The sequence below is a fragment of the Patagioenas fasciata genome, chromosome 28 (genome assembly GCF_037038585.1).
Source record: "Patagioenas fasciata isolate bPatFas1 chromosome 28, bPatFas1.hap1, whole genome shotgun sequence".
Lineage (NCBI taxonomy): Eukaryota > Metazoa > Chordata > Aves > Columbiformes > Columbidae > Patagioenas > Patagioenas fasciata.
This window is the reverse complement of record NC_092547.1, coordinates 715,128-742,731: the sequence shown is the minus strand read 5'-3', so window position 1 is coordinate 742,731 and position 27,604 is coordinate 715,128. Positions and strand designations below refer to the sequence as shown.

General features: G+C 59.7%; 1 long non-coding RNA gene across 1 annotated transcript in view; it reads right to left on the bottom strand.

Moving 5' to 3' along the window:
• Window positions 1-2,909: 2,909 nt before the first annotated feature.
• LOC139825793 (uncharacterized) overlaps window positions 2,910-27,604 on the bottom strand; it is a 35,814-nt gene continuing 11,119 nt past the window's right edge. Inside the window, exon 3 of the long non-coding RNA XR_011735992.1 lies at window positions 2,910-3,256. This is a non-coding gene — a long non-coding RNA (uncharacterized lncRNA). The remainder of the gene's footprint in view (window positions 3,257-27,604) is intronic.

Sequence of the window (27,604 nt, the reverse complement as noted above, 5' to 3'; positions counted from 1 at the left end):
GAATCGCTTGCCCCAGGGGTGGAAACACAGTCCTACCATCTGCCATGGGCTGATCCAGACCACGCTGGAGCAAGGTGAAGCTCCAGAACACTTGCAATATATTGATGACATCATCGTATGGGGCGACACAGCGAAAGAAGTCTTCAAAAAAGGTGAGAGAATAATTCCTATTCTTTTGGATGCTGGTTTTGCCATAAAACCAAGCAAGGTCAAGGGACCTGCACGAGAGATCCAGTTTTTAGGAATAAAATGGCAAGATGTCCGTTGTCAGATCCCAATGGAGGTGATCAACAAAATTGCAGCAATGTCTCCACCTACTAATAAAAAGGAGACACAGACTTTCTTGGGCGTTGTAGGTTTTTGGAGAATGCACATTCCTGACTACAGCCACGTTGTGAGCCTCTCTATCGAGTGACTCGTAAAAGGAACCAATTTGAGTGGGGCCCTGAACAACGCCAAGCCTTTGAACAAATGAAGCGTGAGATAACTCATGCGGTGGCCCTTGGACCAGTCCGAACTGGACTAGATGTTAAAAATGTGCTCTACACCGCAGCCGGAGATAATGGACTTACCTGGAGCCTCTGGCAGAAAGCACCAGGAGAAACCCGAGGTCGACCCTTAGGTTTTTGGAGTCGAGGATACAAAGGATCTGAGGCCAACTGTACTGCAACTGAAAAGGAGATACTGGCAGCATATGAAGGAGTTCGAGCTGCTTCAGAAGTGATGGGCACTGAAGCACAGCTCCTCCTGGTACCTTGACTGCCGGTGCTGAGCTGGGTGTTCAAAGGGACGGTTCCCTCTCCACATCATGGCACCGAAGTTACATGGAGTAAATGGATTGCACTGATCACGCAATGAGCTCGGATTGGAAGTCCCAACCGTCCAGGGATATTAGAAGTGATTACAGACTGGCCAGAAAGCAAAGACTTTGGGATGTCTCCAGATGAGGAGGAAGTAAAACGTGCTGAAGAAGCACCACCATATAATCCGCTTTCAGAGACTGATAAGCAGTGTGCACTGTTCACAGGTGGATCCTGTCGTCTGTAGGAAAACATCGACGGTGAAAGCTGCTGTGTGGAGTCCCACACGACAAGTTACAGAAGCCACTGAAGGACAAGGTGAATCCAGTCAGTTTGCAGCAGTGAAAGCCATCCAGCTGGCTTTGGACATTGCTGAACGAGAGAAGTGGCCAATGCTTTGTCTCTATACTGACTCATGGATGGGAGCAAATGCCTTGTGGGGGTGGCTACAGCAATGGAAGAAAAGTAACTGGCAGCGCAGAGGTGAAACCATTGGGAACCACGCTGTGGCAAGACATTGCTGCTCGGCTGGAGAGCCTGCCTGGGGAAGTTGGTCATGTAGATGCTCATGTGCCTAAAAGTCAAGCCACCGAGGAACATCGAAACAACCAACAAGCGGATCAAGCTGCTAAGATTAAAGTAGCTGAGGTGGACTTGGGCTGGCAACATAAAGGTGAACTTTTCCTAGCTCGGTGGGCCCATGGTGCTTCAGGGCATCAAGGTAGAGATGCAACATGAAAATGGGCTCGTGATCGAGGGGTGGATTTAACTATGGACACTGTTTCACAGGTTATTCATGAATGTGAAACTTGCGCCGAAATCAAACAAGCAAAACGGTTAAAGCCTGTATGGTATGGGGGGCGATGGTTAAAGTGTAAGTATGGAGAAGCTTGGCAGATTGATTATATTACACTTCCACAAACACGTCAAGGTAAGCGTTATGTACTTACAATGGTGGAAGCAACCACTGGATGGTTGGAAACATCTGCCGTACCTCCTGCTACAGCCCGAAATACCATCTTGGGCCTTGAGAAGCAAGTCCTTTGGAGGCACGGTACACCAGAAAAATTGAATCAGACTATGGTACTCATTTCAAAAACAGTATTATAGACAATTGGGCCAAAGAACATGGTATTGAGTGGGTGTATCATATTCCATATCATGCACCAGCCTCTGGGAAAATTGAAAGGTGCAATGGTTTGTTAAAAACTACACTAAAGGCACTTGGTGGTGGAGCCTTTAAAAACTGGGATTCACATTTAGCAAAAGCCACTTGGTTGGTCAACACCAGGGGATCAACCAATCGAGCCGGGCCTGCCCAATCAGAAATTCTATGGACTGTGGAAGGAGATAAAGTCCCTGTAGTACACATGGAAAATATGTTAGGAAAGGCAGTCTGGGTTCCTCCTGCCTCAGGCACAGGCAAACCTATTCGTGGGATTGTTTTTGCCCAGGGACCTGGCAGCACCTGGTGGGTGATGCTTAAGGATGGAGAAGTTCGGTGTGCACCTCAAGGGGATTGGATTTTAGGTGAAAATGTGCAATGCTGAACTGTACGATGTGAATTGCCGCACTAACAATGTTTAATAAGTGTCTTTCAGATCAAGACAATGGTGATGAAACCAGCGCTGGCTTCTTCGAGTGGCGCCCGACACCTTCTTGGAAGTTGGTGTCCTTAACCCACCAACAGGGGTCATGAGATGCACTTGGACCATTTTCCCTGCCCTGGGAGACTGTGGTGACAAAATGAACTTAATGAACTTTTCAAAGGATGGTCCACTGATTAATTACTCCTGTGTATATATGTACATATGTATATATATATAGTAGTAGTGATTAATTAGATTGTATTGATAGATTGTATTGATAAGGTTTAAGTATTCAGTGAATGTCATATGATAAGGGGTGGAATGTCCTGGTTTTGTTAAAAACAAGTTTCTCTTTTAGTGAATTTGCCTGTCAGCCAAAGCCTTCATGTCAGCTGCATTTTCCTGGAGAACCCGACACATGTTTTGGTTAAACCCAGCAAGGGAATGCAAACTTATTGACAAGCACAGATGGACATCTCGCGAGAGGGGCAACGAGAAACTGGTGATCGAGAGACTGACCAACAGTGAATAACATTCTGTTCACGTGAATACTTCATATAAAAGTGGGAGATCACGAGGATCTCGCCCCTTTTCCCTTTCTCCCTTTTTTCCTCATGGCCGACATTAGGAGAGGACCTTGCTGGTCGTCCCTGCGAACGGAGGCCAGTGAGAGACTGAATCCAGCTCCGGTTGGCTGCAGAGTCTGATCCAGGACTTTGGGTGCTGGCTCTGCAGTTGCTCAGACTTACAAGATGGGTTTTGTATATTTGTATTATTTTCTCTGTTCTTATCAGTAGCATCAGTAAAACATCTTGAACTTTTCCAGCTCTCTCCCCTCTGTGCTTCTTCCCCTCCCGATCGCCTGTGCTGAGTGGGAAGGGGGGAGAGGGAGGGGCAAAAGGGGGAATTGGGGGGGGGAGAGGAGGTTGACAACACATCTGCCAGGGTTTGATTGTCACCCCGCAATCTTAACCCTCGACAGGGACAAAGGGGGTCCTGGGATGTCACAATGGGCCCTGGGGACAAAGGGCGGTCGCCAGGATATCACAATGGGCTCTGGTGACAATGGGGTCCCCAGGATGTCACAATGGGCCCTGGGGACAAGTTGGGGTCCCCTGAATTTCACAATGGGCCCTGGGGACAAAGAGGGCTCCCCAGCATATCACAATGGGCCCTGGGGACAATGGGGGGTCCTGGGACGTCACAATAGGCCCTGGGGACAAGGGGGGGTCCCCAGGATGTCACAATGGGCCCTGGGGACAAAGAGCGTCCCCAGCATGTCACAATGGGCCCTGGGGACAAAGGGGGTCCCCACGGTATCAGAATGGGCCCTGGGGACAAAGGGGGGTCCCCTGAATGTCACAATGGGCCCTGGGGACAAAGGGGGTCCCCACGGTATCAGAATGGGCCCTGGGGACAAAGGGGGGTCCCCTGAATGTCACAATGGGCCCTGGGGACAAAGGGGGGTCCTGGGATGTCACAATGAGCCCTGCGGACAAGGGCAGTACCCACGGTGTCACAATGGGCCCTGGGCACAACGGGGGGTCCCCATAGTGTCACAATGGGTCCTGGGGACAATGGGGGGTCCTGGGACGTCACAATGGGCCCTGGGGACAAGGGGGGGTCCCCAGGATGTCACAATGGGCCCTGGGGAAAAAGAGGGGTCCCCTGAATGTCACAATGGGCCCTGGGGACAAGGGGGTGCAGAGGATGTCACAATGGGCCCTGGGGACAATGGGGGGTCCTGGGATGTCACAATGGGCCCTGGGGACAATGGGAGTCCCCAGGGTGTCACAATGGGCCTTGGGAACAAGGGGGTCCCCCAGATATCACAATGGGCCCTGGGGACAATGTAAGGTCCTGGGCTGTCACAATGGACCCTGAGGACAAGGGGGGTCCCCAGGATGTCACAATGAAGTCTTGGGACAAAGGGGGTCCCCAGGATGTCACAATGGGCCCTGGGGACAAAGCGGGGGTCCTGGAATCTCACAATGGGCCCCAGTGACAAAGGGGGTCCCTATGGTGCCACAATGGGCCCTGGGGACAAAGGGGGTCCCCTGGATGTCACAATGGGCTCTGGGGACAAGGAGGGTCCCCAGGATGTCACAATGGGCCCTGGGGACAAAGGGGGTCCCCACGGTATCAGAATGGCCTCTGGGGACAAGGGGGTCCCCTGAATGTCACAATGGGCCCTGTGGACAATGGGGAGTCCTGGGATGTCACAATGAGCCCTGCAGACAAGGATGGTACCCACAGTGTCACAATGGGCCCTGGGCACAAGGGGGGGTCCCCATAGTGTCACAATGGGCCCTGGGGACAAGGGCGTGCCGAGGATGTCACAATGGGCCCTGGGGACAATGGGGGGTCCTGGGATGTCACAATGGGCCCTGGAGACAAGGTGGGGTCCCCAGGATGTCACAATGGGCCTTGGGAACAAGGGGGTCCCCCAGATATCACAATGGGCCCTGGGGACAATGTAAGGTCCTGGGCTGTCACAATGGACCCTGAGGACAAGGGGGGTCCCTAGGATGTCACAATGAAGTCTTGGGACAAAGGGGGTCCCCAGGATGTCACAATGGGCCCTGGGGACAAAGGGGGTCCCCACGGTGTCAGAATGGGCCCTGGGGACAAGGGGGGTCCCCTGAATGTCACAATGGGCCCTGGGGACAATGGGGGTCCTGGGATGTCACAATGAGCCCTGGGGACAAGGGTGGTACCCACGGTGTCACAATGGGCCCTGGGCACAAGGGGGGGTCCCCATAGTGTCACAATGGACCCTGGGGACAAGGGGGTGCCGAGGATGTCACAATGGGCCCTGGGGACAATGGGGGGTCCTGGGACCTCACAATGGGCCCTGGGGACAAAGGGGGTCCCCTGAATGTCAAAATGGGCCCTGGGGACAAAGGGGGGTCCGCAGGATGTCACAATGGGCACTGGGGATAAAGGGGGAGTCCCCATGGTGTCACAATGGGCCCAAGTGACAAGGAGGGTCCCCACGGTGCCACGATGGGTCCTGGGGACAAGGGCGTCCTCCAGATGTCACAATGTGCCCTGGGGACAATGGGAGGCCCCAAGGTGTTCAGAACGAGCCCTGGGGACAAAGTGGAATCCTGGAATGTCACAATGGCCCCCAGTGACAAAGGGGTTCCCCATGGTGCCACAATGGGCCCTGGGGACAAAAGGGTTCCCCAGGATTTCACAATAGCACTGGGGACAAAGGGGGGTCGTGGGATGTCACAATGGGCCCTGGGGACAAGGGAGATCCCCATGGTGTCACAATAAGCCCTGGGGACAAAGGGTGGTCCTGGGACATTTCAATGGGCCCTGGGGACAAAGGGGGGACCCCAGGATGTCACAATGGGCCCTGGGGACAAAGGGGGGTCCCCATGGTGTCACAATGGGCCCTGGGGACAAGGGGGTCCCCCAGATATCGCAATGGGCCCTGGGGACAAAGTAAGGTCCTGGGCTGTCACAATGGACCCTGAGGACAAGGGGGGTCCCCCAGATGTCACAATGGGCCCTGGGGACCAGGGGGGGTCCTGGGATGTCACAATGGGCCCCAGTGACAAAGAGGGTACTCATGGTGCCACAATGGGCCCCAGTGACAAAGGGGGTCCCCTGGATGTCAAAATGGGCTCTGGGGACAATGGGGGGTCCTGGGACGTCACAATGGGCCCTGGGGACAAGGAGGGCACCCCAGGATGTCACACAGGGCCCTGGGGACAATGGCGGGTCCTGGGACGTCACAGTGGGCCCTGGGAACAAGGGGGGGTCCCCAGGATGTCACAATGGGCCCTGAGGACAAAGAGGGGTCCCCTGAATGTCACAATGGGCCCTGGGGACAAGGGGGTGCCGAGGATGTCACAATGGGCCCTGGGGAAAATGGGGGTCCTGGCACGTCACGATGGGCCCTGGGGACAAGGGGGGATTCCCAGGATGTCACAATGGGCCCTGGGGACAAGGGGGTGTCCCCAGGATGTCACAATGGGCCCTGCGGACAAGGGTGGTACCCACGGTGTCACAATGGTCACTGGGACAAGGGGGGGTCCCTATAGTGTCACAATGGGTCCTGGGGACAAGTGGGGTCCCCTGAAAGTCACAATGGGCCCTGGGGACAATGTGGGGTCCTGGGATGTCACAATGGGCCCCAGTGACAAACGGGGGCCCCTGAATGTCACAATGGGCCCTGGGGACAATGGGGGGTCCTGGGACGTCACAATGGGCCCTGGGGACAAGGAGGGATCCCCAGGATGTCACAATGGGCCCTGGGGACAATGGCGGGTCCTGGGACGTCACAATGGGCCCTGGGGACAAGGGGGGGTCCCCAGGACGTCACAATGGGCCCTGGGGACAAAGAGGGGTCCCCTGAATGTCACAATGGGCCCTGGGCACAAGGGGGTGCCGAGGATGTCACAATGGGCCCTGGGGACAATGGGGGGTCCTGGGACCGCACAATGGGCCCTGAGGACAATGGTGGGTCCCCTGAATGTCACAATGGGCCCTGGGGACAAAGGGGGGTCCGCAGGATGTCACAATGGGCACTGGGGACAAAGGGGGGTGTCCCCATGGTGTCACAATGGGCCCAAGTGACAAGGAGGGTCCCCACGGTGCCACGATGGGTCCTGGGGACAAGGGCATCCCCCAGATGTCACAATGGGCCCTGGGGACAATGGGGTTGCCCAGGATGTCACAATGGGCCCTGGGGACAATGGGAGTCCCCAAGGTGTCAGAACGAGCCCTGGGGACAAAGTGGAATCCTGGAATGTCACAATGGCCCCCAGTGACAAAGGGGTTCCCCATGGTGCCACAATGGGCCCTGGGGACAAAAGGGGTCCCCAGGATTTCACAATAGCACTGGGGACAAAGGGGGGTCATGGGATGTCACAATGGGCTCCAGTGACAAAGAGGGTCCTCATGGTGCCACAATGGGCCCTGGGGACAAAGGGGGTCCCCTGGATGTCACAATGGGCCCTGGGGACAAGGAGGGTCCCCAGCATGTCACAATGGGCCCTGGGGACAAACGGGGGTCCTGGGACGTCACAATGGGCCCTGGGGACAAGGGGGGGTCCTGGGACGTCACAATGGGCCCTGGGGACAAGGGGGTGCAGAGGATGTCACAATGGGCCCTGGGGACAATGTCGGGTCCTGGGACGTCACAATGGGCCCTGGGGACAAGGGGGGGTCCCCAGGATGTCACAATGGGCCCTGGGGACAAAGAGGGGTCCCCTGAATGTCACAATGGGCCCTGGGGACAAGGTAGTGCAGTGGATGTCACAATGGGCCCTTGGGACAATGGGGGGTGTCCAGGATGTGAGAATGAGTCCTGAGGACAAGGGGGGGTCCCCATGGTGTCACAATGGGTCCCCAGTGACAAGGAGGGGTCCCCATGGTGTCACAATAGGCCCTGGGGACAAAGTGGGGTCCAAGAATGTCACAATGGGCCCTGGGGACAAAAGGGGTTGCCATAGTACCACAATGGGCCCTGGGGTCAAAGGGGGTCCCCATGGTGCTACAATGGCCCTGGGGACAAAGGGGGGTCCTGGGATGTCACAATGGGCCCTGGGGACAAAGGGGGTGTCCCCATGGTGCCACAACGGGCCCTGGAAGCAAGGGGGTGGCCAGGATGTCACAATGGGTCCTAGGGAAAATGGGGGGTGCCCAGGATGTCACAATGGAGCCTGAGGACAAGCGGGGGTCTCCATGGTGTCACAATGGGCCCCAGTGACAAAGGGGGTCCCCTGAATGTGACAATAGGTCCTGGGGACAATGGGGGGTCCTGGGATGTCACAATGGGCCCTGGGGACAAGGAGGGATCCCCAGGATGTCACAATGGGCCCTGGGGACAATGGGGGGACCTGGGACGTCACAATGGGCCCTGGGGACAAGGGGGGGTCCCCAGGATGTCACAATGGGCCCTGGGGACAAGGGGGGGTCCCCAGGATGTCACAATGGGCCCTGGGGACAAAGAGGGGTCCCCTGAATGTCACAATGGGCCCTGGGGACAAGGGTGTGCAGAGGATGTCACAATGGGCCCTGGGGACAATGGGGGGTCCTGGGACGTCACAATGGGCCCTGGGGACAAGGGGGGGTCCCCAGGATGTCACAATGGGCCCTGGGGACAAGGGCGTGCCGAGGATGTCACAATGGGCCCTGGGGACAATGGGGGGTCCTGGGATGTCACAATGGGCCCTGGGGACAAGGGGGGGTCCCCAGGATGTCACAATGGGCCTTGGGAACAAGGGGGTCCCCAAGATATCACAATGGGCCCTGGGGACAATGTAAGGTCCTGGGCTGTCACAATGGACCCTGAGGACAAGGGGGGACCCCAGGATGTCACAATGAAGTCTTGGGAGAAAGGGGGTCCCCACGATGTCACAATGGGCCCTGGGGACAAAGGGGGTCCCCTGAATGTCAAAATGGGCCCTGGGGACAAAGGGGGGTCCGCAGGATGTCACAATGGGCACTGGGGATAAAGGGGGGGTCCCCATGGTGTCACAATGGGCCTAAGTGACAAGGAGGCTCCCCACGGTGCCACAATGGGTCCTGGGGACAAGGGCGTCCCCCAGATGTCACAATGGGCCCTGGGGACAATGGGAGGCCCCAAGGTGTTCAGAACGAGCCCTGGGGACAAAGTGGAATCCTGGAATGTCACAATGGCCCCCAGTGACAAAGGGGTTCCCCATGGTGCCACAATGGGCCGTGGGGACAAAAGGGGTCCCAAGGATTTCACAATAGCACTGGGGACAAAGGGGGGTCATGGGATGTCACAATGGGCTCCAGTGACAAAGAGGGTCCTCATGGTGCCACAATGGGCCCTGGCGACAAAGGGGGTCCCCAGGATGTCACAATGGGCCCTGGGGACAAAGTGGGGTCCCCTGAATGTCACAATGGGCCGTGGGGACAATGGGGGGTCCTGGGACGTCACAATGTGCCCTGGGGACAAGGGGGTGCACAGGATGTCACAATGGGCCCTGGGGACAATGGGGGGTCCTGGGACCTCACAATGGGCCCTGAGGACAAGGGGGTGCCGAGGATGTCACAATGGGCCCTGGGGACAATGGGGGGTCCTGGGACCTCACAATGGGCCCTGAGGACAATGGTGGATCCCCTGAATGTCAAAATGGGCCCTGGGGACAAAGGGGGGTCCCCTGAATGTCACAATGGGCCCTGGGGACAATGGGGGGTCCTGGGATGTCACAATGAGCCCTGCAGACAAGGGTGGTACCCACGGTTTTACAATGGGCCCTGGGCATAAGGGGGGGTCCCCATAGTGTCACAATGGGTCCTGGGGACAAGGAGGGATCCCCAGGATGTCACAATGGGCCCTGGGGACAATGGGGGGTCCTGGGATGTCACAATGGGCCCTGGGGACAAGGGGGTGCCGAGGATGTCACAATGGGCCCTGGGGACAATGGGGGGTCCTGGGACCTCACAATGGGCCCTGAGGACAATGGTGGGTCCCCTGAATGTCAAAATGGGCCCTGGGGACAAAGGGGGGTCCGCAGGATGTCACAATGGGCACTGGGGACAAAGGGGGGGTCCCCAGGATGTCACAATGGGCCCTGGGGACAATGTGGGGTCCTGGGATTTCACAATGGGCCCCAGTGACAAAGGGGGTCCCCAGGATGTCACAATGGGCCCTGGCGACAAGGGAGTGTCCCCAGGATGTCACAATGGGCCCTGCGGACAAGGGTGGTACCCACGGTGTCACAATGGGCACTGGGCACAAGGGGGGGTCCCTATAGTGTCACAATGGGTCCTGGGGACAAGTGGGGTCCCCTGAAAGTCACAATGGGCCCTGGGGATAATGTGGGGTCCTGGGATGTCACAATGGGCCCCAGTGACAAACGGGGGCCCCTGAATGTCACAATGGGCCCTGGGGACAAGGGAGATTCCCATGGTGTCACAATAAGCCCTGGAGACAAAGTGGGGTCCTGGGATGTCACAATGGGCCCTGGGGACAATGGCGGGTCCTGGGACGTCACAATGGGCCCTGGGGACAATGGGGGTCCCCACGGTGCCACGATGGGTCCTGGGGACAAGGGCGTCCCCCTAGATGTCACAATGGGCCCTGGGGACAATGGGGTTGCCCAGGATGTCACAATGGACCCTGGGGACAAAGGGGGGTGCGCAGGATGTCACAATGGGCACTGGGGATAAAGGGGCGGTCCCCATGGTGTCACAATGGGTTCCCAGTGACAAGGAGGGTTCCCCATGGTGTCACAATAGGCCCTGGGGACAAAGTGGGGTCCTAGAATGTCACAATGAGCCCTGGGGACAAAGGGGGGTCCTGGGATGTCACAATGAGCCCTGCGGACAAGGGTGGTACCCACAGTGTCACAATGGGCTCTGGGCACAAAGGGGGGTTCCCATAGTGTCACAATGGGTCCTGGGGACAAGTGGGGTCCCCAGGATGTCACAATGGGCCCTGGGGACAATGTGGGGTCCTGGGATGTCACAATGGGCCCAGTGACAAAGGGGGTCCCCTGAATGTCACAATGGGTCCTGGGGACAATGGGGGGTACTGGGACGTCACAATGGGCCCTGGGGACAAGGAGGGATCCCAGGATGTCACAATGGGTACTGGAGACAAAGGGGGGGTCCCCATGGTGTCACAATGGGCCCAAGTGACAAGGAGGGTCCCCACAGTGCCACGATGGCTCCTGGGGACAAGGGCGTTCCCCAGATGTCACAATGGGCCCTGGGGACAATGGGGTTGCCCAGGATGTCACAATGGGCCCTGGGGACAATGGGAGTCCCCAAGGTGTCAGAACGAGCCCTGGGGACAAAGTGGAATCCTGGGATGTCACAATGGCCCCCAGTGACAAAGGGGTTCCCCATGGTGCCACAATGGGCCCTGGGGACAAAAGGGGTCCCCAGGATTTCACAATAGCACTGGGGATAAAGGGGGGTCATGGGATGTCACAATGGGCCCTGGGGACAAGGGAGATCCCCATGGTGTCACAATAAGCCCTGGGGACAAAGTGGGGTCCTGGGATGTCACAATGGGCCCCAGTGACAAAGGGGTTCCCCATGGTGCCACAATGGGACGTGGGGACAAATGGGGTTCCCAGGATGTCACAATGAACCCTGGGGACAAACGGTGATCCTGGGACATTTCAATGGGCCCTGGGGACAAAGGGGGGACCCCAGGATGTCACAATGGGCCCTGGGGACAAAGGGGGTCTCCAGGAACTCACAATGGGCTCTGGGGACAATGGAGGTTCCCCAGGATGTTCACAATAGGCCCTGAGGACAAGGGGTGGTCCCCATGCTGTCACAATGGGTCTCCAGTGACAAGGGGGTCCCCAAGGTGTCACAATGGGCCCTGGGGACAAAGGGGGTCCGCACGGTGTTACAATGGTCCCGGGGGACAGGGGGGATGCCCAGGATGTCACAATGGGCCCTGAGGACAAGGGGGGGTCCCCATGGTGTCACAATGTGTCCCCAGTGACAAGTAGGGTCCCCATGGTGTCATGATGGGTCCCAGTGACAAGGGGGTCTCCAGGATGTCACAATGGGCTCTGGGGACAATGCGGGGTCCTGGGACGTCACAATGGCCCCAGTGACATGGGGATCCCCAGGATGTCACAATGGGCCCTGGGGACAAAGGGGGGTCCTGGGATGTCACAATGGGCCCCAGTGACAAAGGGGGTCCCCTGAATGTCACAATGGGCCCTGGGGACAATGGGGGGTCCTGGGACGTCACAATGGGCCCTGGGGACAAGGAGGGATCCCCAGGATATCACAATGGGCCCCGGGGACAAAGGGGGGACCCCAGGATGTCACTATGGGCCCTGGGGACAAAGGGGGTCCCCTGGATGTCACAATGGCCTCTGGGGACAAGGAGGGTCCCCAGGATGTCACAATGGGCCCTGGAGACAAAGGGGGGTGTCGACGGTGTCAAAATGGGCCCTGGGGACAAAGGGCGTCCCCAGGATGTCACAATGGGCCCTGGGGACAATGGGGGGTCCTGGGACGTCACAATGGGCCCTGGGGACAAGAGGGGATCCCTAGGATGTCACAATGGGCCCTGGGGACTAATGTGGTCCCCACGGTGTCACAATATGTCCTGGAGACAAAGGGGGGTCCCCAGGATGTCACAATGGGCCCTTGGGACAATGGGGTTCCTGGGATGCCACAATGGGTCTCCAGTGACAAAGGGGGTCCCCAGGATGTCTCAATGGGCCCTGAGGACAATGGGAGGTCCCCATGGTGTCACAATGGGTCCCCAGTGACAAGGGAGGTCTCCACGGTGCCAGGATGGGTCCTGGGGACAAGGAGGTCCCCAGGATGTCACAATGGGCCCTGGGGACAAAGAGGCTCCCCAGGATGTCACAATGGGACCTGGGGACAAGGGGGTCTCCAGGAACTCACAGTGGGCTCTGGGGACAATGGAGGTTCCCCAGGATGTTCACAATAGGCCCTGAGGACAAGGGGTGGTCCCCATGCTGTCACAATGGGTCTCCAGTGACAAGGGGGTCCCCAAGGTGTCACAATGGGCCCTGGGGACAAAGGGGGTCCGCACGGTGTTACAATGGTCCCGGGGGACAGGGGGGATGCCCAGGATGTCACAATGGGCCCTGAGGACAAGGGGGGGTCCCCATGGTGTCACAATGGGTCCCCAGTGACAAGGAGGGTCCCCATGGTGTCATGATGGGTCCCAGTGACAAGGGGGTCCCCAGGATGTAACAATGGACCCTGGGGACACTGGGGGGTCCTGGGACGTCACAATGGGCCCTGGAGACAAAGGGGGTCTCCAGGATGTCACAATGGGCTCTGGGGACAATGCGGGGTCCTGGGACGTCACAATGGGCCCCAGTGACATGGGGATCCCCAGGATGTCACAATGGGCCCTGGGGACAAAGGGGGGTCCTGGGATGTCACAATGGGCCCCAGTGACAAAGGGGGTCCCCTGAATGTCACAATGGGCCCTTGGGACAATGGGGGGTCCTGGGACGTCACAATGGGCCCTGGGGACAAGGAGGGATCCCCAGGATGTCACAATGGGCCCTGGGGACAAGAGGGGGTCCCCAGGATGTCACAATGGGCCCTGGGGACAAAGAGGGGTCCCCTGAATGTCACAATGGGCCCTGGGGACAAGGGGGTGCCGAGGATGTCACAATGGGCCCTGGGGACAATGGGGGTCCTGGGACGTCACAATGGGCCCTGGGGACACAGAGGGGCCCTAGGACGTCACAATCAGTCCTGGGGACAAGGTGGGGTCCCCTGAGAGTCACAATGAGCCCTGGGAAGAGAGGGGGCTCCCAAGGACATCACAATGGGCCCTGGGAACAATGGGGGGTCCTGGGACGTCACAATTGGCCCTGGAGACAAGGGGGGGTACCCATAGTGTCACAATGGGTCCTGGGGAAAATGGGGTCCCCAGGATGTCACAATGGGCCCTGGGGACAATGTAGGGTCCTGGGATGTCACAATGGGCCCCAGTGACAAAGGGGGTCCCCTGAATGTTACAATAGGTCCTGAGGACAGTGGGGAGTCCTGGGACGTCACAATGGGCCCTGGGGACAAGGAGGGATCCCCAGGACGTCACAATGGGCCCTGGGGACAACGGGGGGTCCTAAGACGTCACAATGGGCCCTGGGGACAAGGTGGGGTCCCCATAGTGTCACAATGGGTCCTGGGGACAAGTGGGGTCCCCAGGATGTCACAATGGGTCCTGGGGACAATGTGGGGTCCTGGGATGTCACAATGGGCCCCAGTGACAAAGGGGTTCCCCATGGTGCCACAATGGGCCGTGGGGACCAGGGGGGGTACTGCAATGTCACAATGGGCCCCGTTGACAAGGGGGCATCCCCAGGATGTCAAAATGCGCCCTGGGGCCCAGGGGGGTCCTGCGATGTCACAATGGGCCCTGGGGACAAAGGGAGTCCCCTGGATGTCACAATGGACTCTGGGGACAAAGGGGATCCCCACGGTATCAGAATGGGCCCTGGGGACAAAGGGGGGTCCTGGGATGTCACAATGAGCCCTGCGGACAAGGGTGGTACCCACGGTGTCACAATGGGCCCTGGGCACAAGTGGGGGACCCCATAGTGTCACAATGGGTCCTGGGGACAAGTGGGGTCCCCAGGATGTGACAATGTGTCCTGGGGACAATGTGGGGTCCTGGGATGTCACAATGGGCCCCAGTGACAAAGGGGCCCCCTGAATGTCACAATGGGTCCTAGGGACAATGGGGGGTCCTGGGACGTCACAACGGGCCCTGGGGACAAGGAGGGATCCCCAGGATGTCACAATGGGCCCTGGGGACAATGGGGGGTCCTGGGACGTCACAATGGGCCCCAGTGACAAGGGGGGGTCCCCTGAATGTCACAATGGGCCCTGGGGACAAAGAGGGGTCCCCTGAATGTCACAATGGGCCCTGGGGACAAGGGGGTGCAGTGGATGTCACAATGGGCCCTGGGGACAATGGGGGGTCCTGGAATGTCACAATGGGCCCTGGGGACAATGGGGGTCCCCAGGATGTCACAATGGGCCCTGGGGACAATGGGGTTGCCCAGGATGTCACAATGGGCCCTGGGGACAATGGGAGTCCCCAAGGTGTCAGAACGAGCCCTGGGGACAAAGTGGAATCCTGGAATGTCACAATGGCCCCCAGTGACAAAGGGGTTCCCCATGGTGCCACAATGGGCCCTGGGGACAAAAGGGGTCCCCAGGATTTCACAATAGCACTGGGGATAAAGGGGGGTCATGGGATGTCACAATGGGCCCTGGGGACAAGGGAGATCCCCATGGTGTCACAATAAGCCCTGGGGACAAAGTGTGGTCCTGGGATGTCAAAATGGGCTCTGGGGACAAGGAGGATCCCCAGGATGTCACAATGGCCCCCAGTGACAAAGAGGGTCCTCATGGTGCCACAATGGGCCCTGGGGACAAAGGGCGTCCCCAGGATGTCACAATGGGCTCTGGGGACAAGGAGGGTCCCCAGGATGTCACAATGGGCCCTGGGGACAGTGGGGGGTCCTGGGACGTCACAATGGGCCCTGGGGACAAGGGGGGGTCCCCAGGATGTCACAATGGGCCCTGGGGACAAAGAGGGGTCCCCTGAATGTCACAATGGGCCCTGGGGACAAGGGGGTGCAGTGGATGTCACAATGGGCCCTGGGGACAATGGGGGGTGTCCAGGATGTGAGAATGAGTCCTGAGGACAAGGGGGGGTCCCCATGGTGTCACAATGGGTCCCCAGTGACAAGGAGGGGTCCCCATGGTGTCACAATAGGCCCTGGGGACAAAGTGGGGTCCAAGAATGTCACAATGGGCCCTGGGGACAAAAGGGGTTGCCATGGTGCCACAATGGGCCATGGGGTCAAAGGGGACCCCATGGTGCTACAATGGCCCTGGGTACAAAGGGGGGTCCTGGGATGTCACAATGGGCCCTGGGGAAAAACGGGGTGTCCCCACGGTGCCACAACGGGCCCTGGGAGCAAGGGGGTGGCCCCAGGATGTCACAATGGGTCCTGGGGACAATGTAAGGTCCTGGGCTGTCACAATGGACCCTGAGGACAAGGGGGGTCCCCAGGATGTCACAATGAAGTCTTGGGACAAAGGGGTCCCTAGGATGTCACAATGAGGCCTGGGGACCAGGGGGGGTCCTGGGATTTCACAATGGGCCCCAGTGACAAAGGGGGTCCCTATGGTGCCACAATGGGCCCTGGGGACAAAGGGGGTCCCCTGGATGTCACAATGGGCTCTGGGGACAAGGAGGGTCCCCAGGATGTCACAATGGGCCCTGGGGACAAAGAGCGTCCCCAGCATGTCACAATGGGCCCTGGGGACAAAGGGGGTCCCCACGGTATCAGAATGGGCCCTGGGGACAAAGGGGGGTCCCCTGAATGTCACAATGGGCCCTGGGGACAATGGGGGGTCCTGGGATGAAACAATGGACCCTGCAGAATAGGGTGGTACCCACGGTGTCACAATGGGCACTGGGCACAAGGGGGGGTCCCCATAGTGTCACAATGGGTCCTGGGGACAAGTGGGGTCCCCAGGATGTCACAATGGGCCCTGGGGACTAAGAGGGGTCCCCTGAATGTCACAATGGGCCCTGGGGACAAGGGGGTGCAGAGGATGTCACAATGGGCCCTGGGGACAATGGGGGGTCCCCTGAATGTCAAAATGGGCCCCAGTGACAAGGAGGGATTCCCAGGATGTCACAATGGGCCCTGGAGATAAGGGGGTGTCCCCAGGATGTCACAAGGGCCCTGGAGACAATGTGGGGTCCTGGGATGTCACAATGGGCCCCAGTGACAAACGGGGGCCCCTGAATGTCACAATGGGCCCTGGGGACAATGAGGGTCCTGGGACGTCCCAATTGGCCCTGGGGACAAGGAGGGATCCCCAGAATGTCACAATGGGCCCTGGGGACAATGGCGGGTCCTGGGACGTCCCAATGGGCCCTGGGGACAAGCAGGGATCCCCAGGATGTCACAATGGGCCCTGGGGACAATGGCGGGTCCTGGGACGTCACAATGGGCCCTGGGGACAAGGGGGGGTCCCTAGGATGTCACAATGGGCCCTGGGGAAAAAGAGGGGTCCCCTGAATGTCACAATGGGCCCTGGGGACAAGGGGGTGCTGAGGATGTCACAATGGGCCCTGGGGACAATGGGGGGTCCTGGGACGTCACAATGGGCCCTGGGGACAATGGGGGGTCCTGGGATGTCACAATGGGCCCTGGGGACAAAGGGGCCCCCTGAATGTCACAATGGGTCCTGGGGACAATGGTGGGTCCTGGGACGTCACAATGGGCCCTGGGGACAAGGAGGGATCCCCAGGATGTCACAATGGGCCCTGGGGACAATGGGGGGTCCTGGGACGTCACAATGGGCCCCAGTGACAAGGGGGGGTCCCCAGGATGTCACAGTGTGCCCTGGGTACAAAGAGGCGTCCCCGAAATGTCACAATGGGCCCTGGGGACAAGGGGGTGCCCTGAATGTCACAATGGGGCCTGGGGAAAATGGGAGTCCCCAAGGTGTCAGAACGAGCCCTGGGGACAAAGTGGAATCCTGGAATGTCACAATGGCCCCCAGTGACAAAGGGGTTCCCCATGGTGTCACAATGGGCCCTGGGGACAAAAGGGGTCCCCAGGATTTCGCAATAGCACTGGGGACAAAGGGGGGTCATGGGATGTCACAATGGGCCTTGGGGACACAGAGGGGCCCTAGGACGTCACAATCAGCCCTGGGGACAAGGGGGGGTCCCCTGAAAGTCACAATGAGCCCTGGGAACAGAGGGGGCTCCCCTGACATCACAATGGGCCCTGGGAACAATGGGGGGTCCTGGGACGTCACAATGGGCCCTGGGGACAAGGGGGGGTCTCCAGGATGTCACAATGGGCCCTGGGGACAAAGAGGGGTCCCTAAAGTGTCACAATGGGCCCTGGGGACACAGAGTGGCCCTGGGACGTCACAATCAGCCCTGGGGACAAAGTGGGGTCCTGGGATGTCACAATGGGCCCCAGTGACAAAGGGGGTCTCCATAGTGCCACAATGGGCCGTGGGGACAAAAGGGGTGCCCAGGATGTCACAATGGGCCCTGTGGACCAGGGTGGTCCTGCGATGTCACAATGGGCCCTGGGGACAAAGGGTGTCCCCTGGTTTTCACAATGGGCTCTGGGGACAAAGGGGGGTCCTGCGATGTCACAATGAGCCCTGCGGTCAAGGGTGGTACCCACGGTGTCACAATGGGCCCTGGGAACAAGGGGGGTTCCCCATAGTCTCACAATGGGTCCTGGGGACAATGTGGGGTCCTGGGATGTCACAATGGGCCCCAGTGACAAAGGGGTTCCCTGAATGTTACAATGAATCCTAAGGACAATGGGGGTCCTGGGACGTCACAATGGGCCCTGGGGACAAGGAGGGATCCCCAGGATGTCACAATGGGCCCTGGTTACAAAGAGGCGTCCCCTGAATGTCGCAATGGGCCCTGGGGACAAGGGGGGGTCATAAGACGTCACAATGGGCTCTGGGGCCAAGCAGGGATCCCCAGGATGTCACAATGGGCCCTGGAGACAATGGGGGGTCCTGGGACGTCACAATGGGTCCCGGTGACAAGGGGGCATCCCCAGGATGTCAAAATGCGCCCTGGGGCCCAGGGGGGTCCTGCGATGTCACAATGGGCCCTGGGGACAAAGGGGGTCCCCTGGATGTCACAATGGGCTCTGGGGACAAAGGGGATACCCACGGTATCAGAATGGGCCCTGGGGACAAAGGTGGGTCCTGGGATGTCACAATGAGCCCTGCGAACAAGGGGGGGTCCCCATAGTGTCACAATGGGTCCTGAGGACAAGTGGGGTCCCCAGGATGTCACAATGTGTCCTGGGGACAATGTGGGGTCCTGGGATGTCACAATGGGTCCCAGTGACAAAGGGGCCCCCTGAATGTCACAATGGGTCCTGGGGACAATGGGGGGTCCTGGGACGTCACAATGGGCCCCAGTGACAACGGGGGTCCCAGGATGTGACAATGGGCCCTGGGGACAAAGAGGGGTCCACTGAATGTCACAGTGGGCCCTGGGGACAAGGGGGTGCAGTGGATGTCACAATGGGCCCTGGGGACAATGGTGGGTCCTGGAATGTCACAATGGGCCTTGGGGACAATGGGGGTCCCCAGGATGTCACAATGGGCCCTGGGGACAATGGGGTTGCCCAGGATGTCACAATGGGCCCTGGGGACAATGGGAGTCCCCAAGGTGTCAGAACGAGCCCTGGGGACAAAGTGGAATCCTGGAATGTCACAATGGCCCCCAGTGACAAAGGGGTTCCCCATGGTGCCACAATGGGCCCTGGGGACAAAAGGGGTCCCCAGGATTTCACAATAGCACTGGGGACAAAGGGGGGTCATGGGATGTCACAATGGGCCCTGGGGACAAGGGAGATTCCCATGGTGTCACAATAAGCCCTGGGGACAAAGTGGGGTCCTAGGATGTCACAATGGGCTCTGGGGACAAGGAGGGTCCCCCAGGATGTCACAATGGGCCCTGGGGACAAAGGGGGTCCCGGGATGTCACAATGGGCCCCAGTGATAAAGAGGGTCCTCACGGTGCCACAATGGGCCCTGGGGACAAAGGGGGTCCCCTGGATGTCACAATGGGCTCTGGGGACAAGGAGGGTCCCCAGCATGTCACAATGGGCCCTGGGGACAAAGGGGGTCCCGACGGTATCAGAATGGGCCCTGGGGACAAAGGGGGGTCCCCTGAATGTCACAATGGGCCCTGGGGACAGTGGGGGGTCCTGGGACGTCACAATGGGCCCTGGGGACAAGGGGGGGTCCCTTGGATGTCACAATGGGCCCTGGGGACAAAGGGGGGTCCCCAGGATGTCACAATGGGCCCTGGGGACAATGTGGGGTCCCCTGAATGTCAAAATGGGCCCTGGGGACAAGGAGGGATTCCCAGGATGTCACAATGGGCCCTGGAGACAAGGGGGTGTCCCTAGGATGTCACAATGGGCCGTGCGGACAAGGGTGGTACCCACGGTGTCACAATGGTCACTGGGCACAAGGGGGGGTCCCTATAGTGTCACAATGGGTCCTGGGGACAAGTGGGGTCCCCAGGATGTCACAAGGGCCCTGGGGACAATGTGGGGTCCTGGGATGTCACAATGGGCCCCAGTGACAAACGGGGTCCCCATGCTGCCACAATGGGCTGTGGGGACAAAAGGGGTGCCCAGGATGTCACAATGGGCCCAAGTGACAAGGAGGGTCCCCACGGTGCCACGATGGGTCCTGGGGACAAGGGCGTCCCCCAGATGTCACAATGGGCCCTGGGGACAATGGGGTTGCCCAGGATGTCACAATGGGCCCTGGGGACAATGGGAGTCCCCAAGGTGTCAGAACGAGCCCTGGGGACAAAGTGGAATCCTGGGATGTCACAATGGCCCCCAGTGACAAAGGGGTTCCCCATGGTGCCACAATGGGCCCTGGGGACAAAAGGGGTCCCCAGGATTTCACAATAGCACTGGGGATAAAGGGGGGTCATGGGATGTCACAATGGGCCCTGGGGACAAGGGAGATCCCCATGGTGTCACAATAAGCCCTGGGGACAAAGTGGGGTCCTGGGATGTCACAATGGGCCCCAGTGACAAAGGGGTTCCCCATGGTGCCACAATGGGCCGTGGGGACAAATGGGGTCCCCAGGATGTCATAATGAACCCTGGGGACAAACGGTGGTCCTGGGACATTTCAATGGGCCCTGGGGACAAAGGGGGGACCCCAGGATGTCACAATGGGCCCTGGGGACAAAGGGGGTCCCCTGGATGTCACAATGGGTCCTGGGGACAAAGGGGGGTCCCGTGAATGTCACAATGGGCCCTAGGGACAAGGGGGTGCCGAGGAGGTCACAATGGGCCCTGGGGACAATGGGGGGTCCTGGGACGTCACAATGGGCCCTGGGGACAAGAGGGGATCCCTAGGATGTCACAATGGGCCCTGGGGACTAATGTGGTCCCCACGGTGTCACAATATGTCCTGGAGACAAAGCGGGGTCCCCAGGATGTCACAATGGGCCCTTGGGACAATGGGGTTCCTGGGATGTCACATTGGGTCCCCAGTGACAAAGGGGGTCCCCAGGATGTCTCAATGGGCCCTGAGGACAATGGGAGGTCCCCATGGTGTCACAATGGGTCCCCAGTAACAAGGGAGGTCTCCACGGTGCCAGGATGGGTCCTGGGGACAAGGAGGTCCCCAGGATGTCACAATGGGCCCTGGGGACAAAGAGGCTGCCCAGGATGTCACAATGGGACCTGGGGACAAGGGGGTCTCCAGGAACTCACAATGGGCTCTGGGGACAATGGAGGTTCCCCAGGATGTTCACAATAGGCCCTGAGGACAAGGGGTGGTCCCCATGCTGTCACAACCGGTCTCCAGTGACAAGGGGGTCCCCAAGGTGTCACAATGGGCCCTGGGGACAATGGGGGGTCCTGGGACGTAACAATAGGCCCTGAGGACAAGGGGTGGTCCCCATGATGTCACAACGGGTCTCCAGTGACAAGGGGGTCCCCAAGGTGTCACAATGGGCCCTGGGGACAATGCGGGGTCCTGGGACGTCACAATGGGCCCCAGTGACATGGGGGTCCCCAGGATGTCACAATGGGCCCTGGGGACAATGTGGGGTCCTGGGATGTCACAATGGGCCCCAGTGACAAAGGGGGTCCCCTGAATGTCACAATGGGTCCTGGGGACAATGGGGGTTCCTGGGACATCACAATGGGCCCTGGGGACAAGGAGGGATCCCCAGGATGTCACAATGGGCCCTGGGAACAATGGGGGGTCCTGGGACGTCACAATGGGCCCTGGGGACAAGAGGGGGTCCCCAGGATGTCACAATGGGCCCTGGGGACAAAGAGGGGTCCCCTGAATGTCACAACGGGCCCTGGGGACAAGGGGGTGCCGAGGATGTCACAATGGGCCCTGGGGACAATGGGGGTCCTGGGACGTCACAATGGGCCCTGGGGACACAGAGGGGCCCTAGGACGTCACAATCAGTCCTGGGGACAAGGTGGGGTCCCCTGAGAGTCACAATGAGCCCTGGGAAGAGAGGGGGCTCCCAAGGACATCACAATGGGCCCTGGGAACAATGAGGGGTCCTGGGACGTCACAATTGGCCCTGGGGACAAGGGGGGGTACCCATAGTGTCACAATGGGTCCTGGGGAAAATGGGGTCCCCAGGATGTCACAATGGGCCCTGGGGACAATGTGGGGTCCTGGGATGTCACAATGGGCCCCAGTGACAAAGGGGGTCCCCTGAATGTTACAATAGGTCCTGAGGACAGTGGGGAGTCCTGGGACGTCACAATGGGCCCTGGGGACAAGGAGGGATCCCCAGGACGTCACAATGGGCCCTGGGGACAACGGGGGGTCCTAAGACGTCACAATGGGCCCTGGGGACAAGGTGGGGTCCCCATAGTGTCACAATGGGTCCTGGGGACAAGTGGGGTCCCCAGGATGTCACAATGGGTCCTGGGGACAATGTGGGGTCCTGGGATGTCACAATGGGCCCCAGTGACAAAGGGGTTCCCCATGGTGCCACAATGGTCCCTGGGGACAAAGGGGGTCCCCAGGATTTGACAATAGCACTGGGGACAAATGGGGGTCATGGGATGTCACAGTGGGCCCTGGGGACAAGGGAGGTCCCCATGGTGTCACAATAAGCCCTGGGGACAAAGTGGGGTGTTGGGATGTCACAATGGGCCCCAGTGACAAAAGGGGGTCCCCATGGTGCCACAATGGGCCGTGGGGACCAGGGGGGGTACTGCAATGTCACAATGGGCCCTGGGGAGAAAGGGGGTCCCCTGGATGTCACAATGGGCTCTGGGGACAAGGAGTGTCCCCAGGATGTCACAATGGGCCCTGGACACAATGGGGGGTCCTGGGACGTCACAATGGGCCCCGTTGACAAGGGGGCATCCCCAGGATGTCAAAATGCGCCCTGGGGCCCAGGGGGGTCCTGCGATGTCACAATGGGCCCTGGGGACAAAGGGGGTCCCCTGGATGTCACAATGGACTCTGGGGACAAAGGGGATCCCCACGGTATCAGAATGGGCCCTGGGGACAAAGGGGGGTCCTGCGATGTCACAATGAGCCCTGCGGACAAGGGTGGTACCCACGGTGTCACAATGGGCCGTGGGAACAAGGGGGGGTCCCCATAGTGTCACAATGGGTCCTGGGGACAAGTGGGGTCCCCAGGATGTGACAATGTGTCCTGGGGACAATGTGGGGTCCTGGGATGTCACAATGGGCCCCAGTGACAAAGGGGCCACCTGAATGTCACAATGGGTCCTGGGGACGATGGGGGGTCCTGGGACGTCACAATGGGCCCTGGGGACAAGAAGGGATCCCCAGGATGTCACAATGGGCCCTGGCGACAATGGGGGGTCCTGGGACGTCACAATGGGCCCCAGTGACAAGGGGGGGTCCCCAGGATGTCACAGTGTGCCCTCGGTACAAAGAGGCGTCCCCGGAATGTCACAATGGGCCCTGGGGACAAGGGGGTGCCCTGAATGTCACAATGGGCCCTGGGGACAATGGGGGGTCCTGGGATGTCACAATGGGCCCCAGTGACAAGTGGGGGTCCCCAGGATGTCACAATGGGCCCTGGGGACAAAGAGGGGTGCCCTGAATGTCACAATGGGCCCTGGGGACAAGGGGGTGCAGTGGATGTCACAATGGGCCCTGGGGACAATGGGGGTCCCCAGGATGTCACAATGGGCCCTGGGGACAATGGGAGTCCCCAAGGTGTCAGAACGAGCCCTGGGGACAAAGTGGAATCCTGGAATGTCACAATGGCCCCCAGTGACAAAGGGGTTCCCCATGGTGTCATAATGGGCCCTGGGGACATAAGGGGTCCCCAGGATTTCACAATAGCACTGGGCACAAAGGGGGGTCATGGGATGTCACAATGGGCCCTGGGGACAAGGGAGATCCCCATGGTGTCACAATAAGCCCTGGGGACAAAGTGGGGTCCTGGGATGTCACAATGGGCCCTGGGGACAAAGGGGTGTCATGGGATGTCACAATGGGCCCTGGGGACAAGGGAGATCCCCATGGTGTCACAATAAGCCCTGGGGACAAAGTGGGGTCCTGGGATGTCACAATGGGCCCTGGGGACAAAGGGGGGTCCTGGGATGTCACAATGGGCCCTGGGGACAAAGAGCGTCCCCAGGATGTCACAATGGGCCCTGGGGACAAAGAGGGGTCCCCTGAATGTCACAATGGGCCCTGGGGACAATGGGGTGCAGTGGATGTCACAATGAGCCCTGGGGACAATGGGGGGTGTCCAGGATGTGAGAATGAGTCCTGAGGACAAGGGGGGGTCCCCATGGTGTCACAATAGGTCCTGGGGACAAAGTGGGGTCCAAGAATGTCACAATGGGCCCTGGGGACAAAAGGGGTTGCCATGGCGCCACAATGGGCCCTGGGGTCAAAGGGGGTCCCCATGGTGCTACAATGGGCCCTGGGGACAAAGGGGGGTCCTGGGATGTCACAATGGGCCCTGGGGACAAGCGGGGGTCTCCATGGTGTCACAATGGGCCCCAGTGACAAAGGGGGGTCCCCTGAATGTCACAATAGGTCCTGGGGACAATGGGGATCCTGGGACGTCACAATGGGTCCTGGGGACAAGGAGGGATCCCCAGGATGTCACAATGGGCCCTAGGGACAAAGAGGGGTCCCCTGAATGTCACAATGGGCCCTGGGGACAAGGAGGGATCCCTAGGATGTCACAATGGCCCCTGGGGACAATGGGGGGTCCTGGGACGTCACAATGGGCCCTGGGGACAAGGGGGGGTCCCCAGGATGTCACAATGGGCCCGGGGGACAAAGGGGTGCCGAGGATGTCACAATGGGCCCTGGGGACAATGGGGGGTCCTGGGATGTCACAATGGGCCCTGGGGACAATGGGGGGTCCTGGGATGTCACAATGGGCCCTGGGGACAAGGGGGTCCCCCAGATATCACAATGGGCCCTGGGGACAATGTAAGGTCCTGGGCTGTCACAATGGACCCTGAGGACAAGGGGGGTCCCCAGGATGTCACAATGGGGCCTGGGGACCAGGGGGTGTCCTGGGATGTCACAATGGGCCCCAGTGACAAAGGGGCCCCCTGAATGTCACAATGGGCCCTGGGGACAATGGGGGGTCCTGGGACGTCACAATGGGCCCCAGTGAGAAGGGGGGTCCCCAGGATGTCACAATGGGCTCTGGGGACAAAGAGGGGTCCCCTGAATGTCACAATGGGCCCTGGGGACAAGGGGGTGCAGTGGATGTCACAATGGGCCCTGGGGACAATGGGGGGTCCTGGAATGTCACAATGGGCCTTGGGGACAATGGGGGTCCCCAGGATGTCACAATGGGCCCTGGGGACAATGGGGTTGCCCAGGATGTCACAATGGGCCCTGGGGACAATGGGAGTCCCCAAGGTGTCAGAACGAGCCCTGGGGACAAAGTGAAATCCTGGAATGTCACAATGGCCCCAGTGACAAAGGGGTTCCCCACGGTGTCACAATGGGCCCTGGGGACAAAAGGGGTCCCCAGGATTTCACAATAAGCCCTGGGGACAAAGTGGGGTCCTGGGATGTCACAATGGGCTCTGGGGACAAGGAGGGTCCCCAGGATGTCACAATGGGCCCTGGGGACAAAGGGGGGTCCTGGGATGTCACAATGGGCCCCAGTGACAAAGAGGGTCCTCATGGTGCCACAATGGGCCCTGGGGACAAAGGGGGTCCCCTGGATGTCACAATGGGCTCTGGGGACAAGGAGGGTCCCCAGGATGTCACAATGGGCCCTGTGGACAAAGAGCGTCCCCAGCATGTCACAATGGGCCCTGGGGACAAAGGGGGTCCCCTGAATGTCACAATGGGCCCTGGGGACAGTGGGGGGTCCTGGGACGTCTCAATGAGCCCTGGGGACAAGGGGGGGTCCCCAGGATGTCACAATGGGCCCTGGGGACAAAGAGGGGTCCCCTGAATGTCACAATGGGCCCTGGGGACAAGGAGGTGCAGTGGATGTCACAATGGGCCCTGGGGACAATGGGGGGTGTCCAGGATGTGAGAATGAGTCCTGAGGACAAGGGGGGGTCCCCATGGTGTCACAATGGGTCCCCAGTGACAAGGAGGGGTCCCCATGGTGTCACAATAGGCCCTGGGGACAAAGTGGGGTCCAAGAATGTCACAATGGGCCCTGGGGACAAAAGGGGTTGCCATGGTGCCACAATGGGCCCTGGGGTCAAAGGGGGTCCCCATGGTGCTACAATGGCCCTGGGAACAAAGGGGGGTCCTGGGATGTCACAATGGGTCCTGGGGACAAAGGGGGTGTCCCCATGGTGCCACAACGGGCCCTGGGATCAAGGGGGTGGCCAGGATGTCACAATGGGTCCTGGGGAAAATGGGGGGTGCCCAGGATGTCAAAATGGACCCTGAGGACAAGCGGGGGTCTCCATGGTGTCACAATGGGCCCCAGTGACAAAGGCGATCCCCTGAATGTCACAATCGGTCCTGGGGACAATGGGAGGTCCTGGGACGTCACAATGGGCCCTGGGGACAACGAGGGATCCCCAGGATGTCACAATGGGCCCTGGGGACAAAGAGGGGTCCCCTGAATGTCACAATGGGCCCTGGGGACAAGGGGGTGCAGAGGATGTCACAATGGGCCCTGGGGACAATGGGGGGTCCCCTGAATGTCAAAATGGGCCCTGGGGACAAGGAGGGATTCCCAGGATGTCACAATGGGCCCTGGAGACAAGGGGGTGTCCCTAGGATGTCACAATGGGCCGTGCGGACAAGGGTGGTACCCACGGTGTGACAATGGTCACTGGGCACAAGGGGGGGTCCCTATAGTGTCACAATGGGTCCTGGGGACAAGTGGGCTCCCCAGGATGTCACAAGGGCCCTGGGGACAATGTGGGGTCCTGGGATGTCACAATGGGCCCCAGTGACAAACGGGGGCCCCTGAATGTCACAATGGGCCCTGGGGACAATGGGGGTCCTGGGACGTCCCAATGGGCCCTGGGGACAAGGAGGGATCCCCAGGATGTCAAAATGGGCCCTGGGGACAATAGCGGGTCCTGGGACGTCCCAATGGGCCCTGGGGACAAGCAGGGATCCCCAGGATGTCACAATGGGCCCTGGGGACAATGGCGGGTTCTGGGACGTCACAATGGGCCCTGGGGACAAGGGGGGGTCCCCAGGATGTCACAATGGGCCCTGGGGAAAAAGAGGGGTCCCCTGAATGTCACAATGGGCCCTGGGAACAAGGGGGTGCTGAGGATGTCACAATGGGCCCTGGGGACAATGGGGGGTCCTGGGACATCACAATGGGCCCTGAGGACAATGGTGGGTCCCCTGAATGTCACAATGGGCCCTGGGGACAACGGGGGGTCCGCAGGATGTCACAATGGGCACTGGGGACAAAGGGTGGGTCCCCATGGTGTCACAATGGGCCCAAGTGACAAGGAGGGTCCCCACGGTGCCACGATGGGTCCTGGGGACAAGGGCGTCCCCCAGATGTCACAATAAGCCCTGGGGACAAAGTGGGGTCCTGGGATGTCACAATGGGCCCTGGGGACAATGGGAGTCCCCAAGGTGTCAGAACGAGCCCTGGGGACAAAGTGGAATCCTGGAATGTCACAATGGTCCCCAGTGACAAAGGGGTTCCCCATGGTGCCACAATGGGCCCTGGGGACAAAAGGGGTCCCCAGGATGTCA